The sequence below is a fragment of the Tenrec ecaudatus genome, chromosome 13, assembly GCF_050624435.1.
Source record: "Tenrec ecaudatus isolate mTenEca1 chromosome 13, mTenEca1.hap1, whole genome shotgun sequence".
In the NCBI taxonomy this organism is placed as follows: Eukaryota; Metazoa; Chordata; class Mammalia; order Afrosoricida; family Tenrecidae; genus Tenrec; species Tenrec ecaudatus.
The window spans coordinates 81,277,631-81,301,051 of NC_134542.1; the positions used below are offsets into that span (position 1 = coordinate 81,277,631).

A 23,421-nucleotide genomic window follows, 5' to 3' on the forward strand; every position below is an offset into this window, starting at 1 on the left:
CTTGTTTTGTTTTAAAGTACCCAATGAGACCAATTTTGGGTACCATCTTGTATCTGTGTGTGTTCCTACCTTTCGGGTAAGGTTTAAATAGCATGGAATCATCCGCTGAAAGGTAAATGTGAAAGCTGTATAAATTTTCAAAACAGAAATGTGTCATTTGGACCTGTCTTTTGATCTGATCTCTCTTTCTAATAATACAATTTGTCACTACTATTCAGCTAGCAAATTCAGTCTGGGGACTGAATTTAACTGGGCAAACGTGATTTCGCAGACATACTGGCAAACTGCAGCACTCAAGTAAAATGGTGTATCTCAAATTAGTCTGCAAAGATCAAGCCTGATTTTGACCAACAATTTGTCTAAAAATAAAGACACACAGGGCAAGTGCCTGTGCGAACTGGTAACAGAGTGTGAGAGGCTCCAGCACCGGCACTGCAGACCTGGGCGGGTCTCCCCTGGCCTGCGCCCCACTCAAGGCTCCAGGAGACCCTCCTCTTTGCCTATTTTTGCGATGGATTTGGAACAGCAGAGCTCGAACTGGACTAGGATAGAGGGAAATTGGTGGACAATCAGTTGAGGCAGAAGCAGTAATAATACAAATAAAATGCGAAGTCAAAGTCCGTGGCAAAGTGGAAGGGTGCGTGTGCTTGCCCCCAAACAAGGGGCACTCTTAAAGCCGAGGCCCTCAGAGAGGCCTGGATGCTGAGGAAATGGAACCAATCTTCCATCCTCTGCCTCTCAGAGCTCCAGTTCACTCTTTCTAAAGCCTTCTGAGCACAGCCACTCCAGCTCCCGCCGGTGCAAATCCGCACGCAAGTATAAAACCAAGTTCGGGACTTCATTTCAGCCTTCCATGTGCACATACCTTATAAAACTATCTTGAGAATTATATGTGGCAACGTCTGGGAGTACCTCATCCTCGAAGAAGCTATTCTTCAATGTGTTTCTGAATTGCCTTTAAAACAAACAAACAAAAAAACTTACCTCTTTGATCAAAGCAATCCAGTAAAAGTCTCAACAACACAATGTTCATATTTACCCACTTGTGTTTTCTCCTTAAAATGATCCCTCAGTAGCGATACCATGCAGGCAGTGGGAAGGTGGGAGAGAAACAGGGAATCGACTACAATGTCCAACTTATAATCCCCTCTACCCTCCCCAGAGGACGAACAACAGTAACGTGAGTGAATGGAGACAGAGGGCGATGTGAGAAATGAAAATAATAATAACTTATAATTTATGAGGGGGGTCCATGTGAGTGGGAGGGTGGGAAAAAAAGAAAAGTTTGTACCCAGGGCTCAAAGACAAAGAAAATATTTTACAAAAGATGATGGCAACAAATGTACAAATGTGCTTGATACAGTTGATGTATCGAAAGTTATAAGAGCTGTAAAAAACCCAAATAAAATGATTAAATGAAAAAAAAAGGACAACTTCAAACCTTAAAAAAAAAAAAGGTAAGATGTCCAGCTACATAGAATAAGGGTAATTCGCTCCTGATCCTTGTCTTACATGTTTTTTCTGTGATGTCTAAAGATGTAATGGGACATTTCATAAAATGCTTTCTGACAGAACTGGTTTTACTATACTTAGAATAGAAAATGAAACCTGGCGCTACATTACTGCATTTACTAAAAAATGCTTAATATATTCGATTGCTCATATTCAGAGACAAAGAACCACTGAGCAACCTGCTTCCTTAAAGAAACCTTTTGTTCATTAGTTGGCACTAGCAATGTCCGAAAGAATCAGCCTGCATTTCAATCTTCTTAGTTGGGTAATTTGTTTCTTTTTAGCTGAGGGTTTTGAGTTCCTGAAAGGAAGAACTTAGGGAAATAACCACAAGCTCAGGAAGTTACATTCCAATTAATAGGAGCTAATATGACCCATGTCACAGTGTGGTCACACTGGCATTTCTACGTTCGCAGCTGAAGGGTGGCCTAGTGTCTAACCAAAGGGTGCATTTTGTGTGAATCCATAGGTCAGAGCATTGATGGTAGCAATCTTCTAAAAAGCTGTTGTCAAACTTTTAGTCACTAAATCAATAAAGTCTCAATATACTGAATCATCCCCAGTTAAGATTAAATGGACAAGAAAATGAGAAGACATTCCTACAAAATCCAAACTTACTGTATGTATTGAGATGAGAGGAAATCTGTTATTTTAAGAAAACCTTTAACCCATGTACTGAATTTCTCCCCTGAAATCATCTTTAAACTAAACAAATGTTTGGCCAAATTAGCATTGACTGTTCATCATGTACAAGGAACTCTTTTAAGGAATTATCAATATGAGATCCAACAGTCAACATTAACTTGAAAATATAATTAAGCATCTCAGAGGGTGTGATATAGGTCGGTAGGAGTGAGAGGGGTGATGAGAGGTGAAGATTGTACATGTAGACATTGAAGAATGGATGCATATGCTGCTGTGTTTATTTTCACAAAGTTAATTTTTAATAAAAAAGATAATATTGATTATATGCTACACCTTAAAACACATGCTTTTATTGCTGCTAATAGTAATATGTATTCTGTTCCCTGATATAATTAATTCATAAAAAGCAGCATTCGGTGATTCCAAAACTGTGGTAAAATACCTCAATTTAGTTAAGAGTGCAAGGTAACATTAGTCAATCAATGGAATGGATCATAATATAAATTAATAGGACAAAATGTAAACGTTCTGAGTGTATAATATTGTGGTATACAATGGATTCATTTCGATGTCCTTTCTCCTTCAGCAGGGGGAATGTTGTCTTTATTAATCTGGAGATCATAAACTACTCTACAGCTTACTGATAGGCTGCGAGAGATACATTCATGTTTTTCCTGGCAAATGAAGAGCTGATAATCAACTACCTGAGTAATGCCCTCTGAAAGGTAGGGCAGTCGCCAACAAAGGGTGGCATTACAGAGTATGAATAAGTCATGATTAATAAATATTTAGAACCTTGGCAGTGCAAGAAAAGGCAACACATGTTGGACAACCTTCCACAGCCACTCCAGAATCCCTCTCAACTAAGGTCATGATGTGAATAAACAACATGTGAATAAACAACACTTATGCCACTTGACACCCCTCACTGACCCACGGCTCTGCGGGGGACACCACCAGAGACACAGTGTGGGCATTGTGCCCGATCTGATCCCGCCACACCGAGGCAAAGCACCGAGGGAGTGCAGCAGAACAGCAAGGGAATGGAGTGGCAAGGTCCCCAGGGAAAGCTGAAGGTGGACTTTGGGGCCAGGGTGTGGCCAACAGACTAGACTGGAAAACACTCCTAAAGGCCAACAAAGGATCCTTGAACTAACTAAAAGCTTTTCTTTCTTTTGTTTTGTTTTGCTTTTTGTCATTGGTTTGTTGTATATTGTTGCTTAGTTTTGCTCTGTCTTGTTTTTGTGCATGTTATTACCTCCGCATGTCTGTCTAAGTAAAATAGGCTGGATGAACAATCTGGAGGAGAAAACAGCAGGACCGACAGTTACGGGGAGACATGGGAGAGGGAGAAAGGAAGTGGTGTTAACAAACCCAGGGACAAGGGAACAAGTGATGCAAATTTGTGGTGAGGTGGGTGTAGGAGGCCTGGTAGGACATGATCAAGGGTAATGTAACCAAGAGAAATTGCTGAAACCCAGGTGGGGACTGAACATGATAGTGTGACAGGAGGAAAGTCAAGGGAAATAGAGGAAAGAGCTGTGAGGCAAAGGACATTTATAGCGGTCTAGATAACGACATGTACATAGGCAAATATATTTATATATGAGGATGGGGAAATAGATCTAGGTGCCTATATTTATAGGTTCAGTATTAAGGTGGCAGAAGGACATTGGACCTCCACTCAAGTACCCCCTTAATGCAAGAATACTTTCTTCTATTAAATTGGCATTCTGTGATGCTCACCTTCCCGACACAACCACTGAAGACAAAGCGGGTGAATAAGCAAATGTGGTGAAGAAAGCTGGTGGTGCCCGGCTATCAAAAGATATAGCATCTAGGGTCTTAAAGCCTTGAAGGTAAACAAGTGACCATCTAGCTCAGAAGCAACAAAGCCCACATGGAAGAAGCACACCAGCCTGTGTGATCACGAGGTGTCAAAGGGATCAGGTATAAGGCATCATCAGAACATAAAAACTTATCACAGTGAATGAGGTGGGGAGTGAGGAGTGGAGACTCCAAGCCCATTTGTTGGCTATTGGAGATCCCCTTGCAGAGGGGTTTAGAGGGGAGATGAGCCAGTCAAGGTGCGATGTAGCAACGATGAAAAATACAACTTTCCTGTAGCTCTTAAATGCTTCCTCCCCGCCCCCCCCCCGCCCCCCACACCAATATCATGATCCAAATTCTACCTTGCAAGTCTGGCTAGACCAGAGGATGTACACTGGTACAGATAGGAACTGGAAACACAGGGAATCCAGGGCAGATGATCCCTTCAGGACCAGTGGTATGAGTGGCGATACTGGGAGGGTAGAGGGAGAGTGGGTTGGTAATAGGGAACCGATTACAGGGATCTACATGTGACCTCCTCCCTGGGTAATGAACAACAGAAAAGTGGGTGAAGGGAGACATCCGACAGGGCAAGATATGACAAAACAATAATTTATAAATTATCAAGGGTTCATGAGGGAGGGGGGACAGGGAGGGAAGGTTAAAATGAGGAGCTGATGTCAGGGGTTTAAGTGGAGAGAATGATGAGGGCAATGAATGTACAGATGTGCTTTACACAATTGATGTATGTATGGATTGTGATAAGAGTTGTATGAGCCCCTAGTAAAATGATTTTTAAAATGCTCATGCCTATTCAGCTTCCTAGAATTATAATTCTGCATTAAAAGTACCACTTGTCCACAAGGGTGTATGTACATTTACAAGTCATTAAAAATTATAGCAATACGCAAACTTTTAAACAAGGGGACCATGATCAATAAGACATTTAACTTAATATTTGGTGTAGATGGAGCAGGCTAGCATTTTGACAGGGTAGAAAAAGAAATAACTGAAAATCCAATCTGTTCATATCATAGTTCAGAAATTCTTTCTTCTTTCTGAGAACTACTACTACTAATACCACTTTGAGAGCAGCTGGATCTCTTAATGTTAATTTTTGAGTAACATATCAATTTTAAACTATTATAAAACACACAGAGAAATTGTCCATGGAAATTAGGAATTACCTAGGACATGCAGTGGTATCTAACTTCTCGTCATGGACATACCACACCCATACGACCCCCAACCCCAACCAGGAATGTCTAGGGGATGAATGCTGTTTGGGTAAGCAAGACTGGATGCGGTTTACCAAAGGGACTAAGCCGTCATAAGCAGAGGTGGTGGGAGTTCATGACTGGGGTTGCATCAGAAGTGTGTGAAGTGTGGACAGCAGCCCGCAGAGGGAACAGTGAGGTCACAACAGTAACAAAGACATTGAGAGCTCTTCCCGCAAGCAAGCTCACAGAAATATTCCATGTTCTTTTCATTCCAGTTCTCCGTGAGCACTTGAAGGCCCTCGTAGCCCACATTCAAAGAGTTTCTATGGTTCAGTGGGTCCCAAACTGCCCTTCCGAGGCTTACTAAACACCATTGCTTAATATACTGCACCCTGAGGATCTTCGGTGATCTATGAAACAAAGTAACTTTTTGAAATGCATGACATTAACTTCAATTATATGCTGGTCACAAAAAGAAAGCAGTTTCTCAAATTGGGAAAGTAGAGTAAAGGACAGAACCAGGAAAGCATCAAGTGAAACAACACATCAGGGAGAAACCCATGGGGCAGTGTCATGTTGCCATGACTGAGTCCCGGTGTCATGGTTCTCTGTGGCTCGCTCTTCACCACTGTGATATCTAGACCAGCTGGCTTCGAGTAGCAGCTGCCATGAGCAACTACTGAAATTACATCACGACAAAACCACTCCGTTGACGGGATAAACTCATTCGCATGTCCCTGACTGAGAGAGACACTGAGAAAGTTTGGATTTGCGTGTCATGATGTAGCATGCAACACCAATCATTTATGGATTGAAGCATCTGTAGCACTGGAAACACAATACACAGAGCAAGAGGGATGCACAGAATGTAAAAACAACTACAAGGAGACACAGGGCACGCCGCCTCAGCATCGAAGGTAAAGGAAAAATGGAGCAGTCCCTGGCTGAATGACGGGCTGAATCACTCTACCATTTCCCAACCCGTCCTTAATGCAATTTCATGCGGTTAGTCATGACAGACAGAAGAACAGCAACCCAACAAGACATACCCTCCGTCATCAGTACAAGCAGGAAGAATGAGCAAAAACTAAAGTGGTGTCTTCTAAAAATACTAATCAGGTCTTTTATTAACCACTTCTAATTTTTATCCCATAGTCAAATATAAAATGCTTTTGACGATGAATTGTATTGTATGGCATCACAAATGTGAGTAACAAAAGGCAATCTATAATGTTGGCTTCATTAAAATTGAAAACTCTTGTGCAAAGAAGCTTGTTCAGAAAGAGAACAAATAAGACAGAGGATGACAGAAAAGAGTTGGCAGTGAAATATCTGATAAGAGTGTAGCATAGATTATGTAAAGAACGCCTGTAAATCCACAAAAGAACAACCCAATTAAAAATGGGCAAGAAATTTAAATTCTTCACTAAAGTAGATATACAAATCTACAATAAATACATGCAAAGATCCTCAACCACATTTGTTTTTGGAAAGCACCAATCAAAGCTATAATAAGATATCATTTCATATCCACTAGGATAGCTATTATCACAAAATAAAAAGTCATGGTGAAAAGATACTGAGTTTCTGTTTGAGGTGTTGAATAGTTTGGAAACAGTGGTAATGGCTACCCAACATGCTGTTTGTAAATAATGTCACTGAATTGTAGCCTTAACAAAAGTTAAAATAAGGGATGGAGAGGGAGGAGAAGACATCCTGGCCCACCAAGCCCAGAGGATGATTTTCCTGCTTGGAGCAGACAACGCACAGGGAGGACTACAAGGATGACCCCACCACGAGACACGACGTCCTCACTGAACCAGAGAGCTGCGGGGGACAACACTGGAGACACAGTGCGGGAATTGTGTATAGTCTGATCCTACCATGCTGTGGCGAAACACTAAGGGCACGCAACAGAGCAGCAAGGGGAGCAAAGCGATGAAATCCCCGGGGCATACCAAAATAGACTTTGGAGACAGTGTGGCACCCCATCAGACTCAACTGGAAAACACTCGTAAAGGCCAACAAACAAGCCTTGAACTATTTATAGGCTTTTCCAATTTTGTCAGTGGATTTCTTTTTGTTCTTGCAGTTTTTTTTTGGGGGGGGGTTGTTTTGTTGGTTTTGATTTCCTTTGTTGTTTTGTTTGGTGTTGCCTGGCTTTTGCACTTATTAATGTATCTGCATGTCTATCTTGATAAACTAGGTGGGATAAAAAACTTGGAGATGAAAAGAATGGGACCAATGGTTCCAGAAGGATATAGGAGAGGGGGAGGGGGGAGAAAGGGGAAGGGGGGTACCAAACCAGGATCAAGGGAACAACTAGTGAACTAAAATCAATGGAGAGAAAGGTGTACGACGTCTAGTGGGACTTAATCAAGGGCAATGTAGCAGTGAGGAATTACTGAAACCCAAATGAAGGCTGAACATGATGGTGTGACAAGAGGAAAGTGAAAGGAAATAGAGAAAAGAACTAGGAGGCAAAGGACATTTATAGAGTTCTACATACAGGCATGTACACATGTAAATATATATATAAAATAAGAGGGGAGTAGAAGTATGTATTCATATCTATATGACAATAATTAAGGTTGCAGATGGACATTGGGCCCTGGCTCCAGTACTCCCTCCACACAAGAACGCTTTATTCTAATAATCCGGCATTCTGTGATGCTCACCATCCCAACAAGATTGTTGAAGACAAAATGTGTGTACAAGCAAATGTGGTGAAGAAAGCTGATGGTACCCGGCTATCAAAAGATATAGCATCTGGGGCCTTAAAGGCTTGAAGATAAACAAGCGGTCATCTAGCTCAGAAGCAACAACGCCCACATGATAAAAGCCCACCGGCTTGTGTGATCATGAGGTTTTAATGGGATCAGGTATCAGGCATCTAAGACCGAGAACAAAATCATACCCAATGTGAATTGCCCCGGGGGGGGGCACAGTGTGGGGGGAGGACAGGGAATGGAGAACCAATGCCCATCTGTAGACAATTGTACATCTCCTCACAGAGGGGTCACAGGGAAGAGATGAGCCAGTCAGGATGCAGTGTAGCACAGATGAAACACATAACTTTCCTCTAGCTCTTTAATGCTTCCTTCCCCCCACTATCATGATCTCAATCCTATCTTACAAATTGGATAAGACCAGAGCATGCACCCTGCTACAGATGAGAGCCTGCAACACAGGGAATCTAGGATAGATAAACCCCTCAGGGCCAACAAGGAGAGTAGAGGATGGGGGGCGGGGGGGGGGGTGGAGAATCAATCACAAGGATCAACATATAACCCCCTCCCAGGGACAAACAACGGAAAAGTGGGTGAAGGGTGATGCAGGGCGATGTAAGATATGGAAATAATAATCTATAATGTATCAAGGGTTTGTGAGGGAGGGCGACATGGGAGGGAGAGGGAATAAATGGGGAGCTGACACCAGGGGCTCAAGTGGAAAGAGAATGCTTTGAAAATGATGATGGCGGCATATGTGCAAATGTGCTTGACACACTGGATGAATGTATGGATTGTGATAAGAGATGTAAGCGCCCCCAATAAAAGTATTTAATAAAATAAAATATTTAAAATCACACTGTTTATTGGAGAAGGGTGTCATACAGTGAACTAACTGTCGGCCTGCCCTCCACACCAGTTTGAACAGTGTTCCAAACCCACCAGCAGCTCCAACGGAGAAAGATGAGGCTGTCTGTTCCTGTAAAGATTTGCAGTCTCAGAAATTCTAAGGAGCAAAGGTTCTTCTCTGTTTCGTAGGGTCGCTATACATAGAAGTAACTCAATGGCAGTGGGCTTGGTTGGGGATATATTATTATAAAAATATAATTTAAAAGCAAATATTTAACCAGTCATTAGCTGACTCATCCGTCCTAAGAAATATGCAAGAAGCATACTCAAACTGCTTCTTCCCAGGCCAATCATGACGATGAAGCAAATTCAAAATAGACCAATGTTTTAAAACTTTGGTTGACATAGAAGGAAAGCAGGAATGGGGGAAAGTATGGGGTGAAAGACTTGAAAGAGGTCTAGTAGGCCTTTTCAGGAGCCTGATGCAGGATGCGGGATTGTGCAGAGAGCAGCACCCCTTCCAAGTAGCCTGGCTGGCTCTCTTTTAGTGGGGATCACGGTTTCTGAGTTTGCCCATCAAGGTTTCATGGCTATGCAATAAATACTATTACTTAAAAGGGAATTTAGGTGTCTGAAACAGTGCATAACATAATTCTTTCCACTCTTGTTCTATCATAACTGAACTGTGAAGAACCTGCCCAAAGCCCAGCAGAAGGGCAAGTTCCACCTACTAGAATTTCTTGTCAGCATTCATGTAAACATTCTGGTCAGAAGAAATTGGGCAAGAGTTCCACTCTGACATCCCTTTAGTAGTGTCTTCAGAGTTTTAGATTAGTCTAATTCACAAAGTATTACTAAAAGGTTAAAAATAAACAGATATAACTATACATTTTAAGAGATAAGTGTGTCATTCTGATCACACTTAAAAAATAATCCCAAAACATATTTAAACAGAGTAGAAATGGAAAAGCACTTGCACCAAGTACAAGATTAGTCTAGAAGCATTTCTGTCAGGAAGCCTTGAGGTCACAGAAGAGCCACATTATCTTTTTTGGTCAAATTATGTGGTTAATAAAAACATACTTGAGAAAATATAGAAACAAAAGCATCACAGAATTCTGGAAATAAGAGAGTCCTTGAAGATCATGTAGCTGTTTTCAGATGTCTTTGCTCTCTTAACTTTCTACTAGATAACCTAAGGAGTAATAATTTTTGAAGACTAGAGCTGTTCCTGCTGGGGGCTTTCTTCAGCTCTTCATCCACAAATGGACCCGAGGCGCCAGCACACCCTCCATTTACAATCGAGGATTACACTGGGGACAGAGTGTGCCGCTCCTGATGGGATGAGGCTCAGTCCTTACTTGCCAACAACCCTGCTCATGGATCTGCTGGTTCTCAGAAGTGTCTTTGGATTTCACTGTGCTGCCAAAGTAATACAGTTCTAAAGAAACATTGCCCTGTTACCATCTAACTCAAAGGTACTTTCCTCAGAATCAATCCTTTCCCCCCCTCACCCACTCCACCCTGCTTTCTTTTTCATCTAAATCTTTACCATGACCTGGTATGTTTGTCTCGAGCACTCTCATCAAGATAAGCTATGGTGAGTATAGAACAGGGCTTCTCAACTGTGGGTCACGACCGCTTTGGGAGGTTGAATGACCCTTTCAGGGTTGAACGACCCTTTCACAGGGGTTGCCCGAGACACAACAGTAGCAAAATTAGTTAGGAAGTAGCAACAAAAAATAATTTAATGGTTGGGCAGTCACCACAACATGAGGAACTAACTGTATTAAAGGGTTGTGGCATTAGGAAGGTTGAGAACCACTGGTATAGAAGAAGCTTTTCTCAAAAGTAACAGCACACCAGAAAGAAAATGGGCCTCAGTGAAGCCTTGGCCACAGGACTGAAGTTCAATTTCCTAATTCCCTCAAAGCTCCAGGACTGACATTAGGGCTTGTCTTTGGTTCTCCTAGGGATCTGCATTTGGGTGTCCAGCTTTGATGACTGCTTCCAGGCAATCACTAAAACACAGATCCTGTTTGAAACTCTATGTCTCCTGCCCATGACCAGAATATCCTACCAGGCGCTAAAGCTCAGCAGGTCCACAGCTATATGCAGTCTTCCTAAATGTAGTCAAATCAAAATAATTATCTTATTCACCCACATAATATCCTCACAAAGTAATCAGGGGCAGCAAAGCAATACTGAATAAGCTTAAAAACAAACTCTCAGTACTGAATATTCAATTTATAGCCAATGAAATCATTCAGTTAGAGCCAGGATAGGAAAGGTTTTCTTACTTGATTTACACTTAAAACACTCTTAAGCTTTGCTGTCCATCTTTCTCAAGATCTTTGAGACGATTGATACAACCAAGTAAGATGGTAATACACTGTAAATTTTCCATTACAATCAAGACAGCTATCAAAAAGAAAGTTAAACAGCACTGAAATAACCAGAAGATACAGTATGTTATAAATATTCAGTATTTTAGGAAGTCTGACAATAAAGTAGATTAGAATGCAGTAAGAAAAAAATCATTAATTCCTATGATTTTGTAAGGATGCAAAAGTATTATCTAACTTGCTGCACGCTTCGATTTCACATCCATAAATTTTTTAAAATATATGTTTAGAAGATCACAAGACAAACTGAATAAATAAAACTGAATTTTCCCCAAAAGGATTTTTTTAACTTAATATCACTGATTCCACTAAATAATTAAGTATTACTAACAAGAAAGCAGCACAGACTTAATTTTATAGTTAGCTTGTCTCCCACTCTTACTAATAGACATGCTAAATTACCATCCTTCAGGACCACAAGCATGAGAAGCAAAGAAATAAGAATCCATACACCAAATGCCTGTTAGTTTGTGGCCATGGAGTCAAATCTGACTCCAGCAGCGCTCTCAGGAGGCAGAGTGGGTCTGCCCAGTTGCTTTCCAAAGTCCTTCATCAGGAGCAGCCTGCGACATCTTCCCCACAGAGCAGCTGCCGAGTTGGAACCACTGACCCAGGCTAGTGCTACCCGGGATCCTTACACACGGGAGAACTCTCTGGAATGCAAAGTCGGATGAAACCGGTTTCCAAGAAATAAGTCCATTATGTTGGGAGGAAGCAGGCTGCTTATTAGTTCATTTTTTCCCTCCCATAATTTGTTGAGCATACCCTATGTATCAGGCACTGGTCATGTGTTTTAAAAGAATCTTATTTACACTGAATGTCTAACACTGGTACATAATTAGTAGGATAAAAGTCACAGTAATACTCCAGCACCAACTCTCAAATTTTTGAAGTAGCAAATGTAGACAGTACTTATAAAATGCCAAAGAAACATCAAGTCATAATCTCAGTACTACATATATTTAAATAAAAATGCACCATCCTGAGAATATTGCGTAAAGGTTTATTTATGGTTAAAGCACAACTGAAACATTATTTTGTTGTTTTCGGTGATGCTGAATTGGTTCAGTCTAATAGCAACACCACACACAGCACAAGGAAACACTGCCCCATCCGTCCCGAGCTGTCCTCACAGTCGCTGCCATGAGTCCACAGGTGAGGCTGGTGGGTCCACCCTCCCACTTTGTGGAGCAAATGCCAAACTGCTTGTCTTGAGGAATAAGAGTCAGCATGTTTTTAATCAATCATCTCAATGATTCTGATTTACACTGAGGGTGAAGAACCACTGTTAAAAAGCAGTGAGACACCGAGGCAAAGCACTGGGGGAGCGCAGCAGAACAGCAAGGGAATGGAGTGGCAAGGTCCCCAGGGAATGCTGAAAGTGGACTTTGGGGCCAGGGCGTGGTGCCCCAACAGACTGGACTGGAAAACACTCCTAAAGGCCAACAAACGATCCTTGAACTAACTACAAGCTTTTCTTTCTTGATGTTTTTCGTTTTGTTCTTTGTCAGTGGTTTGTTGTTGTTGTTTTGTTGTATACTGTTGCTTTGTTTTCCTCTGTCTTGTTTTTGTGCATGTTATTATCTCCACAGGTCTGTCCAAATAAGATAGGCTGGATGAACTATCTGGAGGAAAAACAATGGGACCGACAGTTCCAGGGGACACGTGAGACGGGGAGGTGAGGGGTAAGGAAGTGTTGTTAACAAACCCAGGGACAAGGGAACAACAAGGGATCCAAATTGGTGATGAGGTGGGAGTGGCAGGCCTGGTAGGGAATGATCAAGGGTAAGGTAACGAAGAGGTATAGCTGTAACCTAGGTGGGGACGGAGCATGATAGTAGAACAGGAGGAAAGTCAAGGGAAATAGAGGAAAGAGCTAGGAGGCAAAGGGCATTTATAGAGGTCTAGACAAAGACATGCACATATGCAAATATATTTATATATGAGGATGGGGAAATAAATCTAGGTGCCTATATTTATAGGTTTAGTATTAAGGTGGCAGAAGGACACTGGGCCTCTACTCAAGCACTCCCTTAATGCAAGAATACTTTCTTCTATTAAATTGGCATTCTGTGATGCTCACCCTTCCGACACAACTGCTGAAGCCAAAGCGGGTGAATAAGCAAATGTGGTGAAGAAAGTTGATGGTGCCCAGCTATCAAAAGAGATAGTGTCAGGGGTCTTAAAGGCTTGAAGGTAAACAAGTGGCCATCTAGCTCAGAAGCAACAAAGCCCACATGGAAGAAGCACACCAGCCTGTGCGGTCATGAGGTGTCGAAGGGATCAGGTATAAGGCATCATCAGAACAAAAAAATCTTACCATAGTCAATGAAGGGGTAAGTGTAGAGTGGAGACCCAAAGCCCATTTGTTGGCCAATGGAGATCCCCTCCCAGAGAGGTCTAGGGGAGGAGATGAGTCAGTCAGGGTGCGATGAAGCACCGATGAAGAATACAGCTTTCCTCCAGTTCCTAAATGCTTCCTCCCCCCGCAACTACCATGATCCGAATTCTACCTTGCAAGTCTGGATAGAACAGAGGATGTACACTGGTGCAGATAGTAGCTGGAGGCACAGGAAATCCAGGGCAGATGATACCTTCAGGACCAGGGGTGTGAGGGGCGATACTGGGAGGGTAGAGGGTGAGTGGGTTAGAAACAGGGAACCAATTAAAAGGATCTACATGTGGCCTCCTCCCTGGGGGACGGACAACAGAAAAGGGGGTGAAGGGAGACGCCGGACAGGGCAAGATATGACAAAATAGTAATTTATAAATTATCAAGGGCACATGAGGGAGGGGGATGTGGAAAGGGAGGGGAAAAAAGAGGACTTGATGCAAAGGACTTAAATTGGAGAGCAAATGCTTTGAAAATGATGAGGGCAAAGAATGTACAGATGTGCTTTATACAATTGATGTATGTATGAATTGTGATGAATTGTATGAGTCCCTAATAAAATGTTTAAAAAAAAGCAGTGAGAGATGAGGTAGCTTAATAAAAGAGAATGTTTGCATAATTCTATACATATAGGTAAAAATACAGTATTAGCTTATAATTACAGAGAATTTTAAAATAAAAATATTAACAACCAATAACTTCTTGACTACAGGAGTGAAAAAATACTTTAGAAAGTCAATAATTAATTTTAAAATATTTCATTTATTAGGATTGGGATAAAATCCCCTTCTATGTAAATGGGCAGTATAAAATGTGTACAGCTCTTAAATCTTCCTATTAAAATTAGGTATTTAAAATATCTGGAATATCTAAACTTTTAACATAAAGCTTTAGTAACAAACATTATATCTAAATCTTCTAAGTCACAGTTTAAAAATTTACAAATGTTTTCCCACTTTATGACAGTGGCTCTGTTAATTATGAATTTATATACATAAGAATATAATTTCACCTCACAAGAATATTCTTGATTTTTTAAATTGCCTATGGAATTTGCATTTCATAGCAAGTTCACTTAGTTAACCAAAGTACAAAAGGACATCAAAAAGTTCGCAGAAAAATCACATTGCTTTAAACTCCATTTTTAAACCAAACTATCTAAAGCCTCTCATTTAGAAATCACTAAAATAGGTTTGGAATCCTGGGAGGAGAAAGGAGTGAGGGAGAAAAGGAGAGCTCGGGGCACGCACAGTTTAGTGTAGTCAGCTGCCAGACAAACAGGAGAGACCAATATAAAGAAGCCCTGGAACTCCTTCAGCCATGTCTCTTACATGAGCTTCCGCGCTATGCTAGGGAATATTAGAAACATAGCAAGTACAGTTAAGTACTTGGAGATTCTTTATTATCATCTCACAAGTGTCATTTCCATGAGCTGTTCCAATTCCTTCACATGTGTGATGGCTCAAACCTTTAATTAGGCTGGTGAATTCCTATGAGGGGAGACTCTCACCAGATGTGAACAGCACAGTGAGTGACGAGAAGTAGACGGCAGGCCTAAAGTCTACGCCACTTTGTACCAAGAATTCCCACCGCATGCTTAAAGATATAAATAGATGGCTGCAGAGGAGAAAGTCTAGAGGATGTGTGCCAAAAATGTACTTTATAACAAGGAGAGCTGCTATTCTTTGCTTTTACAAATGTCTACTTTAATTCTTACAAAAAGAACACTGCGGGGACCGTACACTGTGCATCACCACCTACATATAATGAGGGAGTGAGCAAGCTGTACGAGCCCACCTTTGCGTCTGACTGCCACGACGACCACTGGGAACTTCCTGAACGGGGGGCAGGGACTGGGAGAAATACTATGTTTTACAGGCGACAGTTCTCCACTGCCCCAGTGGCTGAGTCCGAATTGGCTCTGTAGCAAAGTGATTTTTGGGAGTGGGACTGCAAGGAGGCCCAGTGGCACAAGAGCTCGTAAGAGGCTATTTACCAAAATAGGTAACAGATTAGGAACGGTTGGGAACAGAAACCACTGTTAACCAAGATGATCACAGTTACTTCCCACCCAGCAGCTCCATGGGAGAAGAGGACAGTGCATCTGTGTCACACTGAGCTGCTGTGAGTTGAAATCTACAGGAAAGCCCTTAACAACAAAAATCTGGCTGCAGGATTCTTGAACAGTGTAATGGTGGCAAATCAAGCTAGATGTGACTGTGGTGACCCTCGTGGCAGGCGAGGGGAGACTAGGAAGACCATGCAGCTGCAGACCTGAAGGCACCTGGAGGCGCAATGCGGGAGTGAAGAAACAGAGGCAGGAGTTGCATGTGAGTCATTCCAACAGGGAACTAAGGCTTCTTCTAGCCCAGGGCACTTGTCTAGGGGTGAGAGTTCTGGCTCTGCGGGGAAGCTGTTGGAGACCCCCTCACCTTGTTAGGGATAAGAAGGTATCAATCTTAGAACAGAGCAGATCACAGGGTTCTAGTGGACTCTCGGCTGCAAAGGCAGAGAAATCTGGGTTCTAATGGACTTGGAGTTCACTACTGTATTCGGTACCTTGTTGTCTGGAATCTTCATTAGATATTTAAGCTTACACTATTAGCCACCCTGGATTATACACCCTTCGCAAAATAAGACTGCTCAGCTGTACTCACTACCATCTGATGGTATAGTCGGCTGACATGAATGGTCTACACTTCATCAGAAATGCAGTAAAGTCAAGGCTAATAAATGGCTTCCTTCTAACTCTATTTTACTTAGGGTATCCAGTCCCTGGGAAACCACAGTAAGGCTACACGCATCACCAAATGTGCTTTATAAATATTGTCCCGAAGCCCTCAGTGCTGACAGCCATGCTCCGGAAGCACATATTCGGGAGGCCCCTGAATGATCACAAATTTGATCCCATCATCATAACTGGAGAGACAAGTGGAAAATGGAAAGCTGAGGTCACACCCTGTGCTAGACTAGAAAGCCTGTCCTGATCCAAGCATCTGCATGCTGAGAGAAGCCATATGAAAACCAAACACACTGGATTCACATCTGAGAGACCGAAATGATACTCATGCACCTTTCTCAGAGCTAGGGAACTTGCCTCTGCCCTCACTGAAGAGATGACCGCTGTCTCTTCAACACAGTGCTTCCCATCAAACGGTAAGGCAAAAGGGGCAAAGTCCTGGACAACAGCCAGGTCACCGGTACTGACACGGCCCTTACTCCAAACCAGCTCAGCAGGCTGGCCACGTGCTGTGGGTGGATGTCAGCGGGAGAGGCCAGCAGCAGCTAGGTGAGCAGCTCCAGCAGGGAGGCTGTGCACAGCAGAGGCAGAAACCCGTGAGGGTGCACCAAGGGCCACTTAGAGGAGTGCGGCAGCTCTGAATGCTGAGAAGCAGAAGTACATCAACCGACGTGGCATGGGGCAATTAGAAATCAAAATGGTTTGTTTTGAGCTAAGTCAGTGGATACTCAGGGAGGCCAAAAAGGTCGAGCTCAAGGTAACAATGAATGATGGGGAGGTGGTGGTGGTTTTTCCATGCGGGACTATCGCTGGTAACAATGTTAGCCTTCGGGGGGACCTGTCTCAAAGGCCAAACCGCCCAGTGGAGGGCACAGCCCAGGAAGCAATGCAGCCTGGTGCAGCAGATCAGGGAGCCTGCCCAAAGAGAGCACAGTGTTCGCAGGCTGCTACTGAGCCTGGAACCTTCCGTAGGGACTTTCCAAGATGCTTGGTGAGCTTGCCAAGTTCAATCTAAAACCCATCTGTGCCCAGGTCTAGCAGCTATGCCAAATTTTCCTTGGTTTCCGATGAAACAAGAGCACTGTAGAATGGTTCTGAGTGAGGGGCCACTCCCAAGCTGTGAAGTACACGGGCTATCAAGACTTCAGTCCGGCCATAGTCCTCCGCACAGAGCAGAGCTTCTCCCCAACAGAGCCTCGAGCACATCTGCTCGCATGAAAAGAACCTTTCGTGTCAGTGCCCACCAAACGCACACACCTGCATCTCTCTACATTTCTCTCAAATATTACATGTGAGAATCCAAAGTGTTCTACCTTATAGAAAATCTTTCCACTGAATAAAAGAATGGGAATGATTTTTCAGGATAGTCACTAAAAATACACACACACGTCATGGTCCAGGGGGCAGGGGGTGGAGTTCAAAATTGCATGGAAAATCTCATTGTCTTTTAAATTCTATATTCCAGATTTTCATGCCTCAAGCATGTGAGTGTGGTTCACATCACTTTAATAATTCTCATGTTCATTTTTGTAGATTTATATTGCAAGGAATCAAAGAGTAGAGATGTCTATATTTTACTTCTACTATGAGACTAACTTTCCTTGCCTGTAAATAGAATGTAATGTTATTATTAATATTTAAGACACTCAACAAAAAACTCATAAAATTGGAACAAACATGAAGCAAAAAAATGTTAACACTTCTTTTGTTTTGAGATGAAGCCGTTTGTCACTAAAGACTCCAAGTCCATTTCAGTTCACTTTTCCTCCTCTTAAGTTTCTTCAGCTCCTCACACTACCATTTAGGTTTGAGGGATAAGGAATGTGAGGGACACACACACAGCCCAAGAAATTAAATCAACAAAATCCTGTTAAATCCACCATTTCCCCACCCCACTTCACCCCCCGCCAAGTCCCTTCCTTCTCCTTGTTCCGATCCGCATCCCTGGCTTCCTCACAGAAGGTTAACTGTTACTATAAATGGCCAATGTTTTCTCAATGTTACTGCCTACACAATTCCACAACATAACTATATATAAAAGGTATCTGTATATAGAAAAAATAGATACGTGGGGATATCTTGAGAATTCAAATCTCTGCATTCATTTATTAAGTTATGTAGAGCATACAGTTCCTGGTGCCAACAGAAATAGAACAATGAGTCAGAAGCTAATCCTACCCCCAAAGAAACTGGACTTAGAAATAAATAATGAAGTTGTCTACTGACATTGAGTTGATTCCAACTCATAGCAACCCTATATAGGGCTACTTAGGCTATAACTCTTTATGGGAGCAGTTAGCCTCAAATTCCTCTCATGGAGAAGCTCGTGGGTTTGAACTACCAGCCTTGTGGTTAGTAATCTAACATATACCCCAAAGCATCATCAGAGCTCCTTAAAAAAAAATCAAATGGTTGTAAATACATTGATATAAAAGTTATCTAGTATAATAGTCATAAATGAACTACAAGCAAAGTGAGAAATGCTATGTGTAGGTGTGTGGGGATTCAGGAAAACCTTAATAAGAAAAAATAGGAGAAACAAAAACAATACAAAAACTGAGCAGGGCCTTGAGAAAGAGGGAAAGCAACAAATTCAATCAAAATGAAAAGTATAGTCGGGAAGAATGGCAGCAAGAGAATAGAGAGCTGATAGGCCATCCAGTTTAGGTGAAGGACAGGGCGCCTGAAAAGAGACAGGTGAACCCTGGGAAATGCAAGGGAGAATGAAGTGGTCTTGCGGATGAGGCCAACAAGTCTGAGCATGCAAGATGTGATCCCCTGGGAACACGAGAGCACGCAGGGCTGTCATCAACCTCACACTGCACCGACCATCGTAGCTCCCGTGTCCGCCTGACTGCGAAGAGAATGAGGCTGGTGGCCTTGCTGAGGGCTCATCCCAAGAGTTCATACAGGAGGAAAAACCACTGAGGCTATCGTTTTGGGAAATATTACAAAAAGCAACTCAAAAGGGTAAAGAGGCTCTGCGGTTTCATGCCTGATGCCATACACAGAGCTAGGGAAAACAGAGTTCAAGAAGCTGTGTCTGACTGGGAGGTATTCCTGTGGGAAAAATAACAGAAGCCACTGCCATCTTCAGGCTTCCATTTGTCCATGGCCTTGCTGCTAAATTAAATAAGCTGGGCATTTCCTGTTGCTCACAGAGACAAAATATCTATAAATAAGGGAGGATTCTGTCCCTCTTTTTTCTAAAACTCAGGTTTTTGTGAGAATAGGTTATCTCTATTTTTTGCTGTTATGCATGTTTACCAAAGAACAAAAACATCTTTATAAGGCAAACATGGTCATTTTTGCATGCTTAATAACAGCCCTTGACAGGTATAATCAACACGGTTGGCACTAGTGGCAGTTATCAGGATGCCTGCTTTCTCTGCACAAGCAAGTGAACTGCCCGGCTGCCAGTTCTACGGGCGCGCACATGGCATCGCAGGTAGGTTAGGGCATTCTGACTTCTGGCAGTAGAGAAATGGTGGGACTGCTAAAAATGGAGTAATTAGCAAACAAAAATGCCGGAGTAGCCTGCTCTGATTATTTATGAATATAAAATACCCTAAATTACTTTCTACATGGTCTAATGACTTACTGTTGAGGATGACTTTCATGACTACATTCTCTAGCACAAGAGCACTAATTAGAACTTTCTAGCATTTCTAGGAGATGATCATCTCACTTTCTGCTACGGGCTGTTGTGAGTGCTAATGGAAACAAAAACTTCAGATTCAAATCTGGGGAGGTGAGACTTTGTCCTCACTAACCGTGCTTCCCATTCTCCAGTCTAAACGATGCTATCTCTTTGGCAGAAGCACCTGTGCTGCTCCCTGGGCCCAAGTCTGAGAAAGATCGATGGGCAGGGCAGTGCTTTTAGTGCTCTCCTTCAGAAACAATTGACCTAATTTCTAACTGTTGATGAGGAAGTGCTAAGAGAGCAGCACCATATAGGCCTCTGTCATGAAGCTTTCTAACTGTAGTGAGGTGGTGCTCTGCTCAGCCACCCACACCAAACGCAAGTTTGGACACAGCCCAAGGACCCTTGCGGGTTACCAGAACACGGACCACCACTATTCTAACTCAAACAAAGACATGTACGTTGAGAATTATCTGGCCCAAACTCAGAAGTGTGACAATTCCTACAGCAAAACGCAAATGGGTCACAAACAACTAACATCTGCTCAGAGCAAGCTAAGGACTCAAGCCAGGCCAACAGCAGGTCTTCACTGACAGAAAGTACCAGGGTCCTGCTTGCGGTCCAGGGTCCCACTGGGGCCTGCCCACATGGACTGGTGGATACGCACTCACAGAAAACGAAGCCATTGTTGGTGATGATGTAAAAACCATGATTTCATTTAGAAAAAGTCCCATGGGTCATTTAGTTGTATGCATTTAAAATTATGGTTCTCAAGGTCTCGCTCTTAATTGTCATTGGAAACTATTCAACTGTGTGAGGAATCTAAAGTAAGTGATGCTTTGCACCTCTGAAAGCACCCCTTTGGCAGACTGCATTCAAGCAGGTGTGATACTGCGATCACAGTACATGTACCTGTGCTTGCTTTGGATACAGGAGCCCTGCACAAATGCACAGTCTCATTGCTTCAATTGCTGGTGATTTGAGGAGCTCAGCTCTCTTACCTGGCCACAGACGGTGACGCTGTCACCAGGAGCTGGTCAAGAGAGGCTGACTGAGGGGCTTACCAGAAACCTCCTTCCTCACCCCAACCCCCCCAAAGAAAAAAAAAACCAACTTATAATTCTCACCCCTGCTGGGAAAGGGTTAACAGCGATAAGAGAGCAAAACGAACCTAGTGTAAGCAAGAGCAAAGCAGAGTGAGCAAATTCTACACCAGCTGCCCTCATCTTCTTGGCTGAACACTGCTGGATCCCTTGATATTTACAAGAAACAACTGGGGCGGAGGGAGTGGCTATGAGGTTTAGACAGCATAGTAAACCGAATGCCCAATGAGTATCAGCTCTAAAAGAAGGCTCAAGAAACCAAACTGCACCTCACAGTGCTGCTCACACCTGGGGGGAAAGCCGTGCAAACCGCTAACACTGTCGACAGGTTAACACTTCTATATCTTACGATGCACATTCTGAAACCAAAATGTTAAGGCCATGAAGCTTGTATAAATTATAAAAACCTATTTCATATATTGAGAGAATATTTGCCTATTTCAAAACACTTTACATTATCTAATCTTATATTCACATGTTTTTACATGTGAGAAGCTAAACAGTTGCAATCAGCAGGGTGAGAGGGGGTTGTGCACCCTTACCGTGGCCCAGAGCGGTCATCTATTCATCACATTTCTGAGGCTAGCCTGGAGATAAGACTTGCATGTGCTTGCCTGCTCCCCCCTTGTCCTCTCCCCAGCCTCCTTCTGCCCCACTTTTAATCCCATCTAAATTTATTCATATGTATAAAATACCAGAGGAACCTCGGAATTCAACAGCCCACTCTGGTTCATTGGTTTGCTTTGGGGGGGTGTTTTTAACTGTGCACTGTGTAGGCAAATGTTTACTGGAAGTTTAGAAGTTGAAAGGGGATTTGAAATAAGATATGGTGCCTCCACTTTCAGCTTAAACTTACTGCTATCATAGTAACATCAGCAACCATTCTTTGAGTACTTACTATGAGTCAGAAACAGCACTGACAAATAGTATGTACCACATATTTTCCAGTTAACTTATCTCTGCCTCACAGTTAAATAGAGGATAGAAAGCATTGTCTGAAGTCACACAGCTACGTAAGTGATAATGTCTGGATTCAGATCCAGGCCTACCTTAATGATTGATTACCTTGGGAAATGGAAAAGAGCTTCAAGACTTTTCCCCCAGTCACGATTTAAAGCACTGAATCCCCCCCCCCTTTTAGAGAAGGTAACTTTTCCTCCATCATTATTTATTTTCTCCATGTGATTTTTATCCAGCACTGAACAAGCAGAAACAACGGAGCTAATAAGGGGTAGGGCAAGCAGGCCTGAGGAAGGAGAGATCAGATAAATAAACTAGGCACAGAGCCAAGGGAAGCAGTTAAAAAATGCATACATGCAAATAGAGCCCAGGACAGAATGGCAAAAGTAGGCAGATCACTGTAATCATTGAAACTGATCTTGATTTGCCATAATGAAAGGTTAGAAATATAAACACCTTCTTTTTAAAAGTGCCACTCATATTAATGGCTGTACAGAAGTCCATTCGTGATGGATTAAATGAATATTTAGCTTTATAGCTTGTAGTGCTATAAATAAACAACTCGGCTGAGAAGAATCTGTGTGCACTGCGTGCTGACTCCCTCCTCGTACATTAGAATCACAGGTGGTGCTCCTGTTGCCAAATGCCTTCGCTGAAGACCCTGGTGAAGGCAGGCGGCCCAGCTCACCACCCATGTCCCCAAGGCTCTGCCAGTCTTTCCAGCCTGCGTCAGGCCGGTCTCACTGCCTTAGATAGCTTTCCTTGATTATTGGAAAACAAGTTTTTAAAAGCAAGGCAAAGGCCATCATTTTCACTAACTCCCTTTTGCAAAAACTAGAAAGGTAGGAATTTTCCTCATCTCAGTGACAGGAAGACAAGTTGAAAGCAGTTCCCATGTCTACACACATTGAAAGGGAATGCCAAACCAAACTGAGACAACTATTTAAGATCATCACCAGTTATTGACATATTAAAGATTAATTTTACCTAAAAACAAAAAAATGTGGTACTTTGACAAAGTCTTTGCCATTAGTTCAGAATATTTCATATTTTTAAAATCTCCTAAATAAAAAGTAATTCAATAATGAATATAATCTAATACCATATTTCAAAAGGTTTTTACTATCTGATTGCCTAGATCAAATGTTTTATTCCAAAACAAATCATACTCAGTGTTATTAATCCTCACTTCACACAAGGTTCGTAATTTGCTCATCGACTTTCAAATAACTAATATGTTTTAAGTTACTTACTCATGCCATTGCAAATAACTTCCTAGTTCAGTGTATTTTTGGCACAGTTGATATTTCAACTGAGCTTCCAATAAAGCAGTAAAAGGTCATTTTGTGTTTTGCTTTGAACAGAACCAATTTTCCCATCGAAAACGTAAAGT

The 23,421-nt window shown here is 42.3% G+C and overlaps 1 protein-coding gene across 6 annotated transcripts in view; it reads right to left on the reverse strand.

Moving 5' to 3' along the window:
- The window catches only part of PKP4 (plakophilin 4), a 272,376-nt gene that overhangs the window by 203,509 nt on the left and 45,446 nt on the right, over nt 1-23,421 (reverse strand). For 5 of the 6 annotated variants that reach the window (XM_075529706.1, XM_075529705.1, XM_075529700.1 and 2 more), the window contains exon 2: nt 866-955. The exons of the other annotated variant lie outside the window; for it this stretch is intronic. The gene's annotated coding sequence lies outside the window, so the exon portion shown is untranslated. The remainder of the gene's footprint in view (nt 1-865; nt 956-23,421) is intronic. 6 annotated transcript variants of the gene reach the window in all.